At 42.7% G+C, this 16,665-nt stretch overlaps 1 protein-coding gene and 1 long non-coding RNA gene across 8 annotated transcripts in view; one reads left to right on the top strand and one right to left on the bottom strand.

Moving 5' to 3' along the window:
- Positions 1 to 16,665, top strand: part of DSCAM (DS cell adhesion molecule) — a 939,729-nt gene that overhangs the window by 909,809 nt on the left and 13,255 nt on the right. The gene's annotated exons all lie outside the window — the stretch shown is intronic.
- On the bottom strand, positions 327 to 13,176 carry LOC107970150 (uncharacterized). Of its 3 annotated transcripts, none has more exons than XR_010154400.1 (4): positions 10,357 to 13,176; positions 9,186 to 9,281; positions 9,005 to 9,114; positions 327 to 606 (listed from the first exon to the last, which is right to left on the bottom strand). It is a non-coding gene; the product is annotated as an uncharacterized LOC107970150 (long non-coding RNA). The 3 variants fall into 3 exon arrangements; XR_008541432.2 differs by having other exon boundaries at positions 9,186 to 9,266; positions 10,364 to 10,398; XR_001712508.3 differs by having other exon boundaries at positions 9,186 to 10,373.

Raw genomic sequence — 16,665 nt, 5'->3', positions numbered from 1 at the left:
ACATCTTTAGGTGGAATCCAACCTATGGCAGCCAATTGTAGTTCTCATCTGAAGAACCACTTTTTCTTTTTCACCCTGAAATAGCTGCCTGTAGACTTTCCTTCACAGACTGATCTATCCAATCTTATTGAATCCAGTTTTGTTTCTCATTTTACCCATTTTCTACACCACTGTTCTAGTTCCATTTCAAAAAGTATCTTCACTTTTGAATTACTACAATTCCCTTGGGTTTTATGGGACAAGGCCTAGCTGAAATGAGCTTTATAAATGCATAAAAATATATAAAATGAGAATAGTTTATCCAGCAAATAATCTTCCATACCAGCTCAAGATTCATGCCAGCATCCAATAAAGAATGATGGCTTCATTTATTTTCATTCTGTCTACCTCCTTGGGGGAAAAGACAAGCTGTTATTTGTGGGTGTTTTTATTTCAACTATTTTTTTTTCGTGTTGTCGGCATTTATTTGCAAGGCAAATGGAGAAAAATGCAGGATAAATGCCATGACTTTCTGCAGCTCTTCAGCCTGAAGGTGAGGAGGACTGGAGAGAAGACCATAAGCCTGTGGGCATGTTGTATAGGCGTTCTCAGCTTCAGTTCCTGCATCTGTAAAATGGGAATGGCATTGGTGACTGTGTACTGGGCTTCTGTTAGATGCACGTAGCATTATACAGGTGAAGAGGTCAGCAGAGGAGGCACTCAGCCCTATTAGCCATTGTTTCTGGCACTGGGTTGCTAGAATCCCCACTGTGACTCCAGTTGTACTGCTGACCTCTTCCTTCTTGCTTTTATCTTTCTCCAGTGACTACTGAAGTCCTAGCAGGTACCCACCTCAATTATGTGTCACCCAATTAAGTACTTTATGTTTCCACCTGAGATAGCATGCCGTCATTTTCCCTTTGTGTGTGATTTAGGGCACAGAATGAGCTTCTAGGTTAAAAGACTGTCCTATTTGTGCAGGCCTTTACATAATTACAGGGTTGAAGCTTGTTTTTGATGGCACGCTGCTCATATTGTTGGGTTGTTTCTTAAAAATTTGACCTTTGCTCATGACATTGTAGCCTGGATCCGTTAGAGCAATGGAAGATCATAGCTAAGTTACTATTGTCTTAATAGACTATTCAGAGTAAAATGATTTTATAAATATAGGTTTGAATAATCTCTTAAATCAATGCAAGTTCAAATGTCCACAAACTTTGTTTTGTCTACCCTAGATGACTGCATTATTACTGAACATCTGATATGCTTTAGAAAATATTTCAGCCTTTGGAAATCTTTCCGTCGCTCCTTTATAATTCAACTAAATTCAACATTGGGCACAAAATACAAGGTTGCAGTTTACTATTCTGCTAACTAGAGCTTGTGATACAATTAGCAGCTCCTAGAGCTGTGCTTTTACATCACATTCTTTTCCTATATGCCCTCTTCACGCTAGATATTAGTCATGTCTGTTTCTGTTTATAGTCTTCCAAATCTCTCAATATCTTCTTCCTCAACTTTAGAGCTTCTTTTCTGATGGTCCTTTTTTTCTCTTTCCCTTTTTATTTTTTCTGTCTTCAGTACAAATAGTTATGATCCCCAGACTGACTTTGAAATTCTCTGCAAATTGCCATCAAGTTACATGAATTTGGCCAGACTGTGGCTTCAGAAAAATAGGAAATATGTCTTAGTTACCTTCATACTTCCTTCTCAAGGTCTAGCAGATACCTGATAGCCAAGTAGTTATCATGCAAGAATTATTTTTAAATGAATTAATAGTATTGAATACTCAATACTACATACTTAAAACTCTCTCTCTATACATAAATATATATATCTCCTGTGTGTGTGTATAATATACACATATATGGCCAGACAGTGTCTGGCACATTAGAAGGTGCTTCATAAACATTACTGTATGAATGAATATATCATGCTTGTGACAACAAAACCAACTGGTTAAATTGGTTAAAATATTTCAATTAATAGAAATTATAGTCAAATACAAAAGGACATTTAAATCTACTCCAACTTTCAGTACCTTTAATCAAAGTGACTTATTTTCCATTCTTTTTTTTTTTTGACTTTTATTTCATCTGCATAATTTAATCAGTTTTTCCTTCACATATTCAAAAACCTACATTGGTATTTTTTTCTGACACATTTCCCCTGTTAGACTTTAGTTTTTCTTAGTTCATATTCTTTTTCTTTTCTTTATTATTATACTTTAAGTTTCAGGGTACATGTGCATATTGTGCAGGTTAGTTACATATGTATACATGTGCCATTCTGGTGCGCTGCACCCACTAACTGGTCATCTAGCATTAGGTATATCTCCCAGGGCTATCCCTCCCCCCTCCCCCCACCCCACTACAGTCCCCAGAGTGTGATGTTCCCCTTCCTGTGTCCATGTGATCTCATTGTTCAATTCCCACCTATGAGTGAGAATATGCGGTGTTTGGTTTTTTGTTCTTGCGATAGTTTACTGACAATGATGATTTCCAATTTCATCCATGTCCCTACAAAGGACATGAACTCATCATTTTTTATGGCTGCATAGTATTCCATGGTGTATATGTGCCACATTTTCTTAATACAGTCTATCATTGTTGGACATTTGGGTTGGTTCCAAGTCTTTGCTATTGTGAATAATGCCGCAATAAACATACGTGTGCATGTGTCTTTATAGCAGCATGATTGATTTATAGTCCTTTGGGTATATACCCAGTAATGGGATGGCTGGGTCAAATGGTATTTCTAGTTCTAGGTCCCTGAGGAATCGCCACACTGACTTCCACAATGGTTGAACTAGTTTACAGTCCCACCAACAGTGTAAAAGTGTTCCTATTTCTCCACATCCTCTCCAGCACCTGTTGTTTCCTGACTTTTTAATGATTGCCATTCTAACTGGTGTGAGATGGTATCTCATTGTGGTTTTGATTTGCATTTCGCTGATGGCCAGTGACGATGAGCATTTTTTCATGTGTTTTTTGGCTGCATAAATGTCTTCTTTTGAGAAGTGTCTGTTCATGTCCTTCACCCACTTTTCGATGGGGTTGTTTGTTTTTATCTTGTAAATTTGTTTGAGTTCATTGTAGATTCTGGATATTAGCCCTTTGTCAGATGAGTAGGTTGCAAAAATTTTCTCCCATTTTGTAGGTTGCCTGTTCACCCTGATGGTAGTTTCTTTTGCTGTGCAGAAGCTCTTTAGTTTAATTAGATCCCATTTGTCAATTTTGGCTTTTGTTGTCCTTGCTTTTGGTGTTTTAGACATGAAGTCCTTGCCCATGCCTATGTCCTGAATGGTAATGCCTAGGTTTTCTTCTAGGGTTTTTATGGTTTTAGGTCTAACGTTTAAGTCTTTAATCCATCTTGAATTGATTTTTGTATAAGGTGTAAGGAAGGGATCCAGTTTCAGCTTTCTACATATGGCTAGCCAGTTTTCCCAGCACCATTTAATAGGGAATTCTTTCCCCATTGCTTGTTTTTCTCAGGTTTGTCAAAGATCAGATAGTTGTAGATATGCGGCCTTATTTCTGAGGGCTCTGTTCTGTTCCATTGATCTATATCTCTGTTTTGGTACCAGTACCATGCTGTTTTGGTTACTGTAGCCTTGTAGTATAGTTTGAAGCCAGGTAGCGTGATGCCTCCAGCTTTTTTCTTTTGGCTTAGGATTGACTTGGTGACGTGGGCTCTTTTTTGGTTCCATATGAACTTTAAAGTAGTTTTTTCCAATTCTGTGAAAAAAGGCATTGGTAGCTTGATGGGGATGGCTCTGAATCTGTAAATTACCTTGGGCAGTATGGCCATTTTCACGATATTAATTCTTCCTACCCATGAGCATAGAATGTTCTTCCATTTGTTTGTATCCTCTTTTATTTCGTTGAGCAGTGGTTTGTAGTTCTCCTTGAAGAGGTCCTTCACATCCCTTGTAAGTTGGATTCCTAGGTATTTTATTCTCTTTGAAGCAATTGTGAATGGGAGTTCACTCATGATTTGGCTCTCTGTTTGTCTGTTATTGGTGTGTAAGAATGCTTGTGACTTTTGTACATTGATTTTGTATCCTGAGACTTTGCTGAAGTTGCTTATCAGCTTAAGGAGGTTTTGGGCTGAGACAATGGGGTTTTCTAGATATACAATCATGTCATCTGCAAACAGGGACAATTGGACTTCCTCTTTTCCTAACTATTTCCTTCTGCCTAATTGCCCTGGCCAGAACTTCCAACACTATGTTGAATAGGAGTGGTGAGAGAGGGCATCCCTGTCTTGTGCCAGTTTTCAAAGGGAATGCTTCCAGTTTTTGCCCATTCAGTATGATATTGGCTGTGGGTTTGTCATAGATAGCTCTTATTATTTTGAAATACGTCCCATCAATACCTAATTTATTAAGAGTTTTTAGCATGAAGGGTTGTTGAATTTTGTCAAAGGCCCTTTCTGCATCTATTGAGATAATCATGTGGTTTTTGTCTTTGGCTCTGTTTATATGCTGGATTACATTTATTGATTTGTGTATATTGAACCAGCCTTGCATCCCAGGGATGAAGCCCACTTGATCATGGTGGATAAGCTTTTTGATGTGCTGCTGGATTCGGTTTGCCAGTATTTTATTGAGGATTTTTGCATCAATGTTCATCAAGGATATTGGTCTAAAATTCTCTTTTTTGGTTGTGTCTCTGCCTGGCTTTGGTATCAGAATGATACTGGCCTCATAAAATGAGTTAGGGAGGATTCCCTCTTTTTCTATTGATTGGAATAGCTTCAGAAGGAATGGTACCAGTTCCTCCTTGTACCTCTGGTAGAATTCGGCTGTGAATCCATCTGGTCCTGGACTCTTTTTGGTTGGTAAGCTATTGATTATTGCCACAATTTCAGATCCTGTTATTGGTCTATTCAGAGATTCAACTTCTTCCTGGTTTAGTCTTGGGAGAGTGTATGTGTCGAGGAATTTATCCATTTCTTCTAGATTTTCTAGTTTATTTGCGTAGAGGTGTTTGTAGTATTCTCTGATGGCAGTTTGTATTTCTGTGGGATCGGTGGTGATGTCCCCTTTATCATTTTTTATTGCATCTATTTGATTCTTCTCTCTTTTTCTCTTTATTAGTCTTGCTAGCAGTCTATCTATTTTGTTGATCCTTTCAAAAAACCAGCTCCTGGATTCATTAATTTTTTGAAGGTTTTTTTGTGTCTCTATTTCCTTCAGTTCTGCTCTGATTTTAGTTATTTCTTGCCTTCTGCTAGCTTTTGAATGTGTTTGCTCTTGCTTTTCTAGTTCTTTTAATTGTGATGTTAGGGTGTCAATTTTGGATCTTTCCTGCTTTCTCTTGTGGGCATTTAGTGCTATAAATTTCCCTCTACACACTGCTTTGAATGCGTCCCAGAGATTCTGGTATGTTGTGTCTTTGTTCTCGTTGGTTTCAAAGAACATCTTTATTTCTGCCTTCATTTCGTTATGTACCCAGTAGTCATTCAGGAGCAGGTTGTTCAGTTTCCATGTAGTTGAGCGGTTTTGAGTGAGATTCTTAATCCTGAGTTCTAGTTTGATTGCCCTGTGGTCTGAGAGACAGTTTGTTATAATTTCTGTTCTTTTACATTTGCTGAGGAGAGCTTTACTTCCAAGTATGTGGTCAATTTTGGAATACGTGTGGTGTGGTGCTGAAAAAAATGTGTATTCTGTTGATTTGGGGTGGAGAGTTCTGTAGATGTCTATTAGGTCCACTTGGTGCAGAGCTGAGTTCAATTCCTGGGTATCCTTGTTGACTTTCTGTCTCGTTGATCTGTCTAATGTTGACAGTGGGGTGTTTGTTAAAGTCTCCCATTATTAATGTGTGGGAGTCTAAGTCTCTCTGTAGGTCACTCAGGACTTGCTTTATGTATCTGGGTGCTCCTGTATTGGGTGCATATATATTTAGGATAGTTAGCTCTTCTTGTTGAATTGACCCCTTTACCATTATGTAATGGCCTTCTTTGTCTCTTTTGATCTTTGTTGGTTTAAAGTCTGTTTTATCAGAGACTAGGATTGCAACCCCTGCCTTTTTTTGTTTTCCATTTGCTTGGTAGGTCTTCCTCCATCCTTTTATTTTGAGCCTATGTGTGTCTCTGCACATGAGATGGGTTTCCTGAATACAGCACACTGATGGGTCTTGACTCTTTCTTTATCCAATTTGCCAGTCTGTGTCTTTTAATTGGAGCATTTAGTCCATTTACATTTAAAGTTAATATTGTTATGTGTGAATTTGATCCTGTCATTATGATGTTAGCTGGTTATTTTGCTCGTTAGTTGATGCAGTTTCTTCCTAGTCTCGATGGTCTTTACATTTTGGTATGATTTTGCAGTGGCTGGTACCGGTTGTTCCTGTTTAGTGCTTCCTTCAGGAGCTCTTTTAGGGCAGGCCTGGTGGTGACAAAATCGCTCAGCATTTGCTTGTCTGTAAAGTATTTTATTTCTCCTTCACTTATGAAGCTTAGTTTGGCTGGATATGAAATTCTGGGTTGAAAATTCTTTTCTTTAAGAATGTTGAATATTGGCCCCCACTCTCTTCTGGCTTGTAGGGTTTCTGCCGAGAGATCCGCTGTTAGTCTGATGGGTTTCCCTTTGAGGGTAACCCGACCTTTCTCTCTGGCTGCCCTTAACATTTTTTCTTTCATTTCAACTTTGGTGAATCTGACAATTATGTGTCTTGGAGTTGCCCTTGTTGAGGAGTATCTTTGTGGTGTTCTCTGGATTTCCTGAATCTGAACGTTGGCCTGCCTTGCTAGATTGGGGAAGTTCTCCTGGATAATATCCTGCAGAGTGTTTTCCAATTTGGTTCCATTCTCCCCATCACTTTCAGGTACACCAATCAATCAGACGTAGATTTCGTCTTTTCACATAGTCCCATATTTCTTGGAGGCTTTGCTCATTTCTTTTTATTCTTTTTTCTCTAAACTTCCCTTCTTGCTTCATTTCATTCATTCCATTTTCCATGGCTGATACCCTTTCTTCCAGTTGATCGCATCGGCTCCTGAGGCTTCTGCATTCTTCACGTAGTTCTCGAGCCTTGGTTTTCAGCTCCATCAGCTCCTTTAAGCACTTCTCTGTATTGGTTATTCTAGTTATACATTCTTCTAAATTTTTTCCAAAGTTTTCAACATCTTTGCCTTTGGTTTGAATGTCCTCCTGTAGCTCAGAGTAATTTGATCGTCTGAAGCCTTCTTCTCTCAGCTCGTCAAAGTCATTCTCTGTCCAGCTTTGTTCCATTGCTGGTGAGGAACTGCATTCCTTTGGATGAGGAGAGGCACTCTGCTTTTTAGAGTTTCCAGTTTTTCTGTTCTGTTTTTTCCCCATCTTTGTGGTTTTATCTACTTTTGGTCTTTGATGATGGTGATGTCCAGATGGGTTTTTGGTGTGGATGTCCTTTCTGTTTGTTAGTTTTCCTTCTAACAGACAGGACCCTCAGCTGCAGGTCTGTTGGAGTACCCTGCCCTGTGAGGTGTCAGTCTGCCCCTGCTGGGGGGGTGCCTCCCAGTTAGGCTGCCCAGGGGTCAGGGACCCACTTGAGGAGGCAGTCTGCCCTTTCTCAGATCTCCAGCTGCGTAGTGGGAGGACCACTGCTCTCTTCAAAGCTGTCAGACGGGACATTTGAGTCTGCAGAGGTTACTGCTGTCTTTTTGTTTGTCTGTGCCCTGCCCCCCAGAGGTGGAGCCTATAGAGGCAGGCAGGCAGGCCTCCGTGAGCTGTGGTGGGCTCCACCCAGTTCGAGCTTCCCGGCTGCTTTGTTTACCTAAGCAAGCCTGGGCAATGGCGGGCCCCCCCTCCCCAAGCCTGGCTGCTGCCTTGCAGTTTGATCTCAGACTGCTCTGCTAGCAATCAGCGAGACTCCGTGGGCGTAGGACCCTCCAAGCCAGGTGCGGGATATAATCTCGTCGTGCGCCGTTTTTTAAGCCCGTCGGAAAAGCGCAGTATTCAGGTGGGAGTGACTCGATTTTCCAGGTGCCGTCCGTCACCCCTTTCTTTGACTAGCAAAGGGAACTCCCTGACCCCTTGTGCTTCCCGAGTGAGGCAATGCCTCGCTCTGCTTCGGCTTGCGCACGGTGTGCGCACCCACTGACCTGCGCCCACTGTCTGGCACTCCCTAGTGAGATGAACCTGGTACCTCAGATGGAAATGCCGAAATCACCCATCTTCTGCGTCGCTCACGCTGGGAGCTGCAGACCAGAGCTGTTCCTATTCGCACTTATTTTCCATTCTTGCCCTTAGCAAATCAAAAAGACATCTCTTCAGCAGATAAAGGGGTGCTCTCCCTTGAAATGAGGATAGCTATCCACAAAGCAGGCAGCATTATCTAGCTGTAATTTTAATGCTACCTGAATTTTGAATTTGCCTGTACAATTACAAGTCCTAAAAATGCAGCAAATTATTGTCTTCTTCTGTAAGGGATGACTATTCCCATCTCTACAAACAGAAAACAAAATTATCTATTCTTTTGAGAAATAGCTGCAAAGTTTAACAATTTTTTTTCCTCTGGGTCAAGGTGGCTTCCAATTCTTTGATTACAGTACCCATTCTTGGTTTCAGGTAGCATTTTGAGCCAGTTGCAAACCTTCTTGGATTACTGCTGCTGCTTCTTATGATGTTTATCCTGTGCCATCAAGAGAAGCCATTACATGAAGCTACTTAATTCAGTTTCAAGTTTCAGACATGCACCCTAACACAGCCTGCCCCACTAGTGGTAGGGAAAGCATCAGCCCCTTTGGATCTCTGTGCTCATGCCCTCTGGGCCCCAGACACAAGGTTATGAGTTTCAGCCCCTTCCTTGGGGAATGCATTTGAGGTTTGTTTTTTTTTTTTTAGTGGGAAAAGGCCACTGCCTGGTGCCAACTTGTTAATTCACTGAATTGCCAGTAATTCAAAAGAGTTACTGGATTTTAATTTTAGGATCCATTCATCTTGCATCACTCTCTCCTGAGGGTGTGAGGGTGGAGAGTAGGAGGCGGGCCCCAAGGCATGCAGAGAGGCCAGGAGCCCTTACCTGAAGAAAGAGCCTACCTCTGCACAGGTCAGCACTATTCTGACCAAGGCTGGCCACCGTATTCTCAGTTGTCATTTTGACCATGCTGTTTTCCCTCTCTGAAGTCTGGGTATCTGTCATGTTGGCTCTGAAATCAAAACAAGACACCAGCAGTCCAATCTTCAGAGCTAAATAACCCCCACCCCCAGCTTCACTTACCTATATCTCCCTCACTGCCTGAGGACTTGGCTCAGGCAGCTGGGGTGCCAAGCCTCGGGGCTTGCATCTTCCTCCTCTGTTCTGCACATCACATCACTAAAACTCAGTTTTGAAATGTTTATCATAAATATTATACTAAGGGTCTCCTTTCAAATGCAAGTCTCTTTGATGCCTACACATGCGTGCACACATACACATTCACACACAAGTACACATGCATGGGTACTTGTGCACACACACGCACATATGCATGGACACACATATGTTGACACACATGCACATGTACGTGGATACATAAGCACATGCTCCCATGCATGGATACACACAGGCACACACACATTCTCACTGCTCTGCGTTCCACCCTTCTAGAGGAAGGCTTGCTCCCTCCCTCTCAGCCTCCCTGCTCCTCTGTCTTTTTTTGCCATGCATGTGTTGAGTGGACACTAAATGACTGGTCCTGTTTTGGGAACTGAGGATGCAGTGATTGATAGACAAGACCCACAGAGATCCACACTGATCAAGTAAACAAATAGTATCGTTCCCGACTGTGGTGAGTGCTGGGTGGAGAAGCAAATCCAGGAAGGGGATAAAACGTGGGAGGGGAGTATTTTGGAAAGAATGGCCCGGAAAGGCCTCTCAGGCAATGAGACGTAAATGATGGGATGGAAGGAGCCCTGCAAAGATCCTTCTGGTGGTCCAGAGAGCTGAGCAAAGATAAAGGCCAGGAGATAGGAATGAGCTTGGTGTTCACAACAGGGATCAAGAGCTCCCTCTGAACTACGACCCTTCAAACACTCCCATAGAGTTTTAGGTTAAAAGAACCCTGGGGCCATCCAATAAAGCCTCCACATACTGCTGTTCACACCCACTCGATGTCGACCTAAATATTGGCATGTGCTAATCCTGATTTCTGCTGGAAAACCAGGTCTCTCTGAGGAGTATTTGCAATTTTAGCTTCTTAAGGGCTCTCGTAGAATTTCAGTGTCTTCTTAGTAACTCTCCCTCAGACTCAGAAAGTGACAGTAGGACCTGTTCTGAGGGGTTCTCAAGCTTAGAACTCTAAGCCCTTTGCCTGAAATAAAAGCTTAGCATGTATGTACATGGGGTCTTTTGCAGCCACCACCCTGCACCCAGCCTCCTGCCACTGTGTTCAAGAGGCCATCCCCTGTACCTCTGACCTTGTCCGGTGGTCTGGCTGGTTCATTGTACTTGCTGCAGTTGCTAAGCTGGTGTTTGTGTCCTCTTGTTCCAGAACATGTATTCCCTGTGTTCTGATTCTTTTCTCTGACTTCTGAGCCCCTTAAAAGGCTCACTGTTTTTCTTGGGTAGCTTATTGGGGTTCAGTTCTAATCATTGCGAAATCCTGGGCTGCGCCAGTTCCTCGAGAGGTGGAAAGTGATGGGGGAGGCATGTACCTGAGAGAACAGTGATGTGGGGGTAGAGGCCTCGTTGTCCCTGCTGAGTGACCAGAAGGAAGCTCCCAGATTCCAGCGCTGCAGACGACAAGAAAGAAGGCTGCCCAGGCTAACTGAACATTCACTGCATCTCAGACAGACCCGGTTAAAACACAAATATACGACACTCATGTATTGAATCCCTACTGATTGAATATCTCCTGAGTAAAAAGACACTGGGTATTACCCTAAGACATAAAAGGGTTAATATCTTAAATTAACACTCCTCACAGTCTCATTCATTTATCAGAATAGTGTGTATCAAAGACTGCAGGCAATGGGTTCTGAAGACATGAGACAGGCAAATCTTGAGAAGGTCAAGAATAATACAAAGCCCAGCTCATAGAAGACCGTCAGTCACCACCTACACACATGCACGCACACAAACACACACACACACAGCCCAGTGAGGCCTTGTGAGAAGCTAAAGCCACATGAAGGCCCAGGGAGCATACAGAAAGGTAAGAAGACAGCAAAGACCATCGTCTTCCAGTGTGGCCTCCTGTACACTCTGCTGGCACCAGGGCCTAAGGCATCCTGTATCCCAAACCAGAAAGGGGAAACAAGCCATCATTTCCAGTAAGAGTCAACCTTCTTCTGTTTAACCCCCTTCCATGGCTTCCTGCTGCTCTCACGGTAGAGACTTACTAGCGTCTGAGGGGTCAGCCATGTCTTCCTTGCCTTGACTCCTGGTCTCTAGCCTCCAGCCTTGACCCCTGGTCTCCAGCCTTCAACTTTCTGGCCTCCTACAACTCCACAAATATACCTTCCCTCTGTCTGGAATTCTCTCATTTCCAGCCTAACTCAGCTCCTTCTGTGGGATGATTCAAGATGCACATTGTCGTAGAAACAGCTCTGTCAGCTTCATGGCAGAACAAGGGCAAGCCCCCAGCCAGGGTTCTGCTTCAGGTGGTCCCCAATGCGTGGTTCCTCGTGGCTGTTGTGTGGGAACTGTATCTATCTTTGGATCTCATGGATCGTTCCATAGTGGATGCTCCAAAACCACTGCTAAGTTCTGTGCTTGCCTAAAGGCCAGGGAAGATTTTCCAATCCCTCTTTTATTCAGATCTACTTTATTTGAGAAGAATCATGAGCCTCAACAAAGTCAAAGCCCTACTTTTATACCTCGGTGTAGTTTTTAAAGTTCACCAGCAAGCAGAAGGATCACAATATTGATGATCTCTTAAAAAATGCATGAGGGCCCCTGAGTACAAGCCAAGAATTGTAATCGAGTCCCTGCACATGGGCCTCTGATATCAATCTCACATTATTTATTTAGGGTTTTTCCTGCTTGCCGTTTGGGAGTGAAGATTCATTTACCAAGAGAGATTCTTTTACTAGTTTTCATTACCATGCTGCAACATTAATATTAAACTCAAAAATATTAAACTCAAAAAGTGTTAGATCTCGTCTGTCTCTGGTATGTGTCTCTGGTATGGGTGGACTCTATGCTCCCCTTTGGGAACCAGCTCTTTGACACTATAGTGTTGTTGCAAGTCTGGTCTCTGTGTTTTTTATTGAAATTGCTGGAACTCAAGGAAATCATCTTTTGCTTCTTACTTTTGCATCAATATCCAGCTCTATCCAGGCATAGATCTCAAACCTTGTTAGAAATTGATGAAAGTTCCTTTTTATGTGTCCGCAGAGGAGATTGAAGCCCCAAAAACTGTGATTCACATTCATTCCCACAAATTTGGGAAAGCGTCGGCATGTTTACAGCCTCCAACTAACAAAGCATTGCAGAGGAGGAGGAAGAAGGCTACCCCAAACTGCTTTGGAATATCTGGCCCCCAGAAATGCATTTCATTTGTTCCACCCTTATCCATTAATTCCCAATACAGATGTATGTAACCAGTTTCAGCGGTGAGATACCTCAGAGTATAAGAAGGGCTCTTTTAGGCTTCAAGGTGCCTTTAGAAAGTACTGTGCCTGGGGGGGAAGAGCCAAGATGGCCGAATAGGAACAGCTCCCGTCTACAGCTCCCAGCATGAGCGACACAGAAGACGGGTGATTTCGGCATTTCCATCTGAGGTACCGGGTTCATCTCACTAGGGAGTGCCGGTCAGTGGGTGCGCGCACCATGCGCGAGCCAAAGCAGGGCGAGGCATTGCCTCAGGAAGCACAAGGGGTTAGGGAGTTCCCTTTCCTAGTCAAAGAAAGGGGTGATGGACGGCACCTGGAAAATCGGGTCACTCCCACCTGAATACTGCGCTTTTCCGACAGGCTTAAAAAATGGCGCACCACGAGATTATATCCCGCACCTGGCTCGGAGGGTCCTACACCCACGGAATCTCACTGATTGCTAGCACAGCAGTCTGAGATCAAACTGCAAGGCAGCAGCGAGGCTGGGGGAGGGGGGCCCACCATTGCCCAGGCTTGCTTAGGTAAACAAAGCAGCCGGGAAGCTCGAACTGGGTGGAGCCCACCACAGCTCACGGAGGCCTGCCTGCCTCTATAGGCTCCACCTCTGGGGGGCAGGGCACAGACAAACAAAAAGACAGCAGTAACCTCTGCAGACTCAAATGTCCCGTCTGACAGCTTTGAAGAGAGCAGTGGTCCTCCCACTACGCAGCTGGAGATCTGAGAAAGGGCAGACTGCCTCCTCAAGTGGGTCCCTGACCCCTGAGCAGCCTAACTGGGAGGCACCCCCCAGCAGGGGCAGACTGACACCTCACAGGGCAGGGTACTCCAACAGACCTGCAGCTGAGGGTCCTGTCTGTTAGAAGGAAAACTAACAAACAGAAAGGACATCCACACCGAAAACCCATCTGTACATCACCCTCATCAAAGACCAAAAGTAGATAAAACCACAAAGATGGGGGGAAAACTGGAAACTCTAAAAAGCAGACCGCCTCTCCTCCTCCAAAGGAATGCAGTTCCTCACCAGCAACAGAACAAAGCTGGACGGAGAATGACTTTGACGAGCGGAGAGAAGGCGGCTTCAGACGATCAAATTACTCTGAGCTACGGGAGGACATTCAAACCAAAGGCAAAGAAGTTGAAAACTTTGAAAAAAATTTAGAAGAATGTATAACTAGAATAACCAATACAGAGAAGTGCTTAAAGGAGCTGATGGAGCTGAAAACCAAGGGTCAAGAACTACGTGAAAAATGCAGAAGCCTCAGGAGCCGATGCGATCAACTGGGAGAAAGGGTATCAGCAATGGAAGATGAAATGAATGAAATGAAGCGAGAAGGGAAGTTTAGAGAAAAAAGAATAAAAAGAAATGAGCGAAGCCTCCAAGAAATATGGGACTATGTGAAAAGACCAAATCTACGTCTGATTGGTGTACCTGAAAGTGATGGGGAGAATGGAACCAAGTTGGAAAACACTCTGCAGGATATTATCCAGGAGAACTTCCCCGATCTAGCAAGGCAGGCCAACGTTCAGATTCAGGAAATCCAGAGAATGCCACAAAGATACTCCTCGAGAAGAGCAACTCCAAGACACATAATTGTCAGATTCACCAAAGTTGAAATGTAAGAAAAAATGTTAAGGGCAGCCAGAGAGAAAGGTCGGGTTACCCTCAAAGGGAAGCCCATCAGACTAACAGCGGATCTCTCAGCAGAAACCCTACAAGCCAGAAGAGAGTGGGGGCCAATATTCAACATTCTTAAAGAAAAGAATTTTCAACCCAGAATTTCATATCCAGCCAAACTAAGCTTCATAAGTGAAGGAGAAATAAAATACTTTACAGACAAGCAAATGCTGAGCGATTTTGTCACCACCAGGCCTGCCCTAAAAGAGCTCCTGAAGGAAGCACTAAACATGGAAAGGAACAACCGGTACCAGCCACTGCAAAATCATGCCAAAATGTAAAGACCATCGAGACTAGGAAGAAACTGCATCAACTAACGAGCAAAATAACCAGCTAACATCATAATGACAGGATCAGATTCACACATAACAATATTAACTTTAAATGTAAATGGACTAAATGCTCCAATTCAAAGGCACAGACTGGCAAATTGGATAAAGAGTCAAGACCCCTCAGTGTGCTGTATTCAGGAAACCCATCTCACATGCAGAGACACACATAGGCTCAAAATAAAAGGATGGAGGAAGACCTACCAAGCAAATGGAAAACAAAAAAAGGCAGGGGTTGCAATCCTAGTCTCTGATAAAACAGACTTTAAACCAACAAAGATCAAAAGAGACAAAGAAGGCCATTACATAATGGTAAAGGGATCAATTCAACAAGAAGAGCTAACTATCCTAAATATATATGCACCCAATACAGGAGCACCCAGATACATAAAGCAAGTCCTGAGTGACCTACAAAGAGACTTAGACTCCCACACATTAATAATGGGAGACTTTAACACCCCACTGTCAACATTAGACAGATCAACGAGACAGAAAGTCAACAAGGATACCCAGGAATTGAACTCAGCTCTGTACCAAGCGGACCTAATAGACATCTACAGAACTCTCCACCCCAAATCAACAGAATATACATTTTTTTCAGCACCACACCACACCTATTCCAAAATTGACCACATACTTGGAAGTAAAGCTCTCCTCAGCAAATGTACAAGAACAGAAATTATAACAAACTATCTCTCAGACCACAGTGCAATCAAACTAGAACTCAGGATTAAGAATCTCACTCAAAACTGCTCAAGTACATGGAAACTGAACAACCTGCTCCTGAATGACTACTGGGTACATAACGAAATGAAGGCAGAAATAAAGATGTTCTTTGAAACCAACGAGAACAAAGACACAACATACCAGAATCTCTGGGATGCACTGAAAGCAGTGTATAGAGGGAAATTTATAGCACTAAATGCCCACAAGAGAAAGCAGGAAAGATCCAAAATTGACACCCTAACATCACAATTAAAAGAACTAGAAAAGCAAGAGCAAACACATTCAAAAGCTAGCAGAAGGCAAGAAATAACTAAAATCAGAGCAGAACTGAAGGAAATAGAGACACAAAAAAACCTTCAAAAAATTAATGAATCCAGGAGCTGGATTTTTGAAAGGATGAAAAAAAGAGAGAAGAATCAAATAGACGCAATAAAAAATGATAAAGGGGATATCACCACCGATCCCACAGAAATACAAACTACCATCAGAGAATACTACAAACACCTCTACGCAAATAAACTAGAAAATCTAGAAGAAATGGATAAATTCCTCGACACATACACTCTCCCAAGACTAAACCAGGAAGAAGTTGAATCTCTGAATAGACCAATAACAGGATCTGAAATTGTGGCAATAATCAATAGCTAATCAACCAAAAAGAGTCCAGGACCAGATGGATTCACAGCCGAATTCTACCAGAGGTACAAGGAGGAACTGGTACCATTCCTTCTGAAACTATTCCAATCAATAGAAAAAGAGGGAATCCTCCCTAACTCATTTTATGAGGCCAGCATCATTCTGATACCAAAGCCGGGCAGAGACACAACCAAAAAAGAGAATTTTAGACCAATATCCTTGATGAACATTGATGCAAAAATCCTCAATAAAATACTGGCAAACCGAATCCAGCAGCACATCAAAAAGCTTACCCACCATGATCAAGTGGGCTTCATCCCTGGGATGCAAGGCTGGTTCAATATACACAAATCAATAAATGTAATCCAGCATATAAACAGAGCCAAAGACGAAAACCACATGATTATCTCAATAGATGCAGAAAAGGCCTTTGAAAAATTCAACAACCCTTCATGCTAAAAACTCCCAATAAATTAGGTATTGATGGGACGTATTTCAAAATAATAAGAGCTATCTATGACAAACCCACAGCCAATATCATACTGAATGGGCAAAAACTGGAAGCATTCCCTTTGAAAACTGGCACAAGACAGGGATGCCCTCTCTCACCACTCCTATTCAACATAGTGTTGGAAGTTCTGGCCAGGGCAATTAGGCAGGAGAAGGAAATAAAGGGTATTCAATTAGGAAAAGAGGAAGTCAAATTGTCCCTGTTTGCAGATGACATGATTGTATATCTAGAAAACCCCATTGTCTCAGCCCAAAATCTCCTCAAGCTGATAAGCAACTTCAGCAAA

Source organism: Pan troglodytes, chromosome 22, assembly GCF_028858775.2.
Source record: "Pan troglodytes isolate AG18354 chromosome 22, NHGRI_mPanTro3-v2.0_pri, whole genome shotgun sequence".
NCBI lineage: Eukaryota > Metazoa > Chordata > Mammalia > Primates > Hominidae > Pan > Pan troglodytes.
Note: the sequence above shows the minus strand (reverse complement) of the source record. Positions and strands in the feature narration are given on the sequence as shown.